General features: G+C 39.1%; 1 pseudogene; it reads left to right on the forward strand.

Moving 5' to 3' along the window:
* Positions 1 to 2,822: 2,822 nt before the first annotated feature.
* On the forward strand, positions 2,823 to 2,922 carry LOC113341623 (annotated as a pseudogene).
* The last annotated feature ends 1,223 nt before the right edge of the window (positions 2,923 to 4,145 follow it).

The raw sequence follows: 4,145 nt of genomic DNA on the forward strand, positions 1-4,145 counted from the left end.
ACCTAATCACCTAGAGAAACATAGTTTAAAAACAAAACAAAATAAAAACAGAAGTGAAAAGGACTCAACGAGATATGGTGAAACTATCATGTTATTTATAACACCTGATCTCTGTGCTTTTATGAATAGACTCTTTAGATGTTGCCATCTAGTCAGATTGGTTCCTCAACTCCTACAACCAAAATGCTTCCATCCACTTGGATTGGTTAGTGCCATCCTTAATAGGCATAAACTTCTAGGCTCTGGAGTTTAATTATGCAACTAAAAAGTTTCTCCTATACCCCCAAACTTAAATACAACATTGTCCTCAATGTTCTAAAGATCACATTAAAAGCATGAACAAGGAGAAACTGTTACCATTTGAAGCAAAAGAGATAATGAAAGATATTACCGTGTAGCATGATAATGGGTTACCTCCCAAGAAGTGCTAAGTTTAATGTCTTCAGCTAGACATTACGTACCCATAAAATGGCTAATTACCCTTTCAAATCGTTTATCAATAGTCGAAACAATTGTGGATCATCAAAACCAAATAATACTGCCACTAAAATGAGACAGCTGCAGAGGATCAGAAAAATGAACAAACAGAGCACAACCTTATCGAAAGTTTCTTGCAAGACAACTGTATCTATCTGGAACGACCAATTGGGCTTCATATGAGTTTCTTGACAAACAGATTCATCCGAATAACGGGTTTCTAATAGCTTAATTTCTTCCTGGACAGTATCAGGGGGATCGGGTTGCGGAGTACGAAGAGACTCAAGTAATACCTCAGATGTGTTAGGCTCAAATCCCAAGTTAGGGACTTCTAATGGGGATACTTGACGATCATTACCCCCAAACTTATTATAACCACTACTCTCCGCAATCCCTAGCACTATTGCTTGAATTTCCGGAACTTCAGAGTCTTTAAAATACTGAAGAGCGTCTTCTAGATCACTACCCCCAAACTTAGGGTAATAACTGCTCTCAGAAAGACCTAACACTATTTCCTGAATTTCTAGGTCTGTAGAGTCCTTAAAATATTCGAGAGATTCTTCTAGTTCTAAAATTTGGTCATCTAACTGACCTAAGAGAATTGTCTCATCAAATTTATCTAGAGAATCACCAAATAAAGTGTTATCCCAATTATCCTGAACTAGATCCTGAACTAAAGTGCTAATCATATTCACTTCCTCTAAATCATCAGAAGGTTGTCTAGTACCATTAAATACATTTAGTTCAGTAGTCATATTACCAAAGGATATGTTCATAAGTCTGGTCTTACAGTTGATGACAATGTTAGTTGCGGCTAAGAATGGGCGACCTAAAATCACCGGTATTTGAGCACTAGGATCCTGAACAGGCTGAGTATCTAGAACAACAAAATCCACTAGATAAATAAGTTTATCAACCTCAATCAGAACATCCTCTATGACACCACGAGGTACTTTGACAGACCTATCATCTAATTGTAATGTCATTTTAGTCGGTTTCAACTTACCAATACCTAGCTGGTTGTATACATGATATGGGAGTAAGTTCACACTAGCTCCTAAGTCAAGCAATGCCTTATCTACTGATAATTACCGACCACACGAGATATAGTAGGGCATCCAGGGTCTTTATACTTAGGGGTTGTTTGATTCAGAATGATCGAACTTACCTGACCAGCTAAAAAGGCTTTCTTATGGACATTAAGCTAACGCTTTCGTGTACAAAGATATTTAAGGAACTTGGCATAAGCAGGCATTTGCCTAATTTCTTCTAACAAAGGGATGTTAATGTTTACCTGCTTAAATATCTCCATTATTTCGTTGAAAGTCGACTCTCTCTTTGTTGGAGCTAACAACTGTGGGAATGGGGCTCTAGGCATAAAATGAGACCTATCAGGAACCGAATTGGCATCACTAGAAATTTTGTCAGTCTCTTCATCTAGTGGCTCTTGCTGGTCCTCTTGGGGACTAGAATGGGAACTAAGAGGGGGATCTACAGTATGTCCACTATTAGGCATGGCTACCTTATTGTCTACCGTTTTACCATTTCTAAGGTTTGTGACAGAATTCACTTGATTAAATGTTTTCTCTCCTCTAGGATTGGGTATTGATTGTCTAGGGAACTTACCTTTTTCTCTTAGAGAATCATTGATCAGACTAACCTGGTCTTTTAGTTCGGAAATAGCCTGACTGTTTTCTTGTCCTATCCTATTACTATCCTGTAGACTCTGTTCTACTGATAACTGAAACTTTGCAGTATGCTGAGTTAACAAGGCGAGACAGTCCTATAAACTGATGATCTTCTTATCCGAAGGGTTTTGAAACTGTGTTTGACCTGAAGGATTCTTAGTATAGCCAAAACCTGGGGGAGCATTAGAATTACTAAACTGACCTTGACTCTGGCCCTTAGACCATGAAAGGTTTGGATGGTTTCTCCAACCAGGGTTATAGGTTTCCGAATATGGGTCAATCTTCTGAGAGTTATTAAATCTATTGTTATTGTAAAAAGCATTCTTGCTCTTCCATAACTCGGCCTTCCCAAAAAGGCTCTATTCTACTAATAGTATGACCCAATTCTAAGGCTTCTAACCTTTTTACTATCGCTGCAATTTTGGCATCTGATTCATAGCCTTTTACCTTATTAAATTTTCCTCTACCTAGAAGAATTTTTTTCTGAGGTGCCCTACTGTTTTCCCATTGCTGGGTTTTTTCGGCGATTTCATTCAAAAATTCCATCGCTGCATCAACAGTTTGGTTTTCAAATCCACCAGTGCATAGAGACTCAACCATGGTCGTTGTGAAATAATCTAAACCCTCATAAGGATCTGAACTAGCCTAACCTTTTCTAAACCATGATGAGGACACTGGGATAATAAATCATTGAACCTTTCCAAATACCTATATAAAGATTCTCCCTCTTGTTGTGAAAATGTGCATATTTGCGTCCTAATAGACGATGTTTTGTTCCTAGGGAAAAACTTATTGAAAAAGGCAGATGTAAGTTGTTCATATGTCTCAATTGACTCGGAGTCCAAACTATACAGCCACGACTTGGCCTTATCTTTCAGGGAAAATGGGAATAACCTAAGTTTCAAAGCATCATCATCTAAGCCTCTAATTCTTAGAGTACTACAAATTTCCTCAAAATCCCTAACATGGTAATAAGGGTTTTCATTTCTTTCCCTAAAAATATTGGGAGCATCTGTAAGGTCCCGGGTTTCAGTTCATAGGGTGCCTCCGTTTCAGCTAACTTAATACACGAAGGACGAGTAGTCCTAGTTGGATTCAACAAAGCATTCAAAGTTGCCATTTCTGGCGCTATCGGAGCAACAAGGATTCTCTCCTCAGTCAAAGGACGTTCAAAAACAGACTCTTCAAAAGTCGGACTTTCTAGATTAAGGTAATCAAGACGCTTTGAACTACTAGGTTTCTCTTTAACAAATCTACCTAGTGCGTCTCTTTTACGTTCAGGCATACAATAGAATTTTCTAAATGGAAGGGTAAGCAAACACAGATCAAGGCCGACTCAACCAAATCAAACCTATTCATTTCTAGCAAACAAAAAGCATGATGGCTCCATTTAGATTGTTTCTAGACCAGCTTCTAATCCTTCAAACGGTAATTCGTTACAATTTAATCAAACCCCTCTGGAATCAATCCGAGTTAACGTAAGTTGAATAGAGGCGAGGGAAGCTCGGTGGAGCTTTGATACCCAAGGCCTCACCGGTATTACAAGGCGGCGCGGTCACGCGTTCAACTTACAGAAACCGTCAAGAACTTCGAAGTATGCTTAAAAGAGTAACCAATATTTTTCGAATGACTTTCCTGTTAAGCTCGTTACCCTATCGGTCTCGTTCTAGTCAAAATTTTAGGCTTAGGTTCGCGTAGGTTACGTGTTCCTAAAGCGGGCAAGAAGAGAACGGTGATGAAATCCGAACCCTTATTTTGTGTGGCCAAGCCTTGCCCTTTACTAGAAAAATAAATGTCCGTATTCAGTACTCAACATATATGCATACGAAGGAGTCCAATAACTCGCTGAAAGGGGATTCACAAGTGTTTAGAATCTTACCTCCCGTTCCAGACGGGGGATGAATCGGTTATAGTCGACTCGGGCCACTGACTCCGATGTCTAGTGTACGAACCCAAGGTGCAGACACAATATCGTAATTG

The sequence above is a fragment of the Papaver somniferum genome, chromosome 1, assembly GCF_003573695.1.
Source record: "Papaver somniferum cultivar HN1 chromosome 1, ASM357369v1, whole genome shotgun sequence".
Classification (NCBI taxonomy): domain Eukaryota; kingdom Viridiplantae; phylum Streptophyta; class Magnoliopsida; order Ranunculales; family Papaveraceae; genus Papaver; species Papaver somniferum.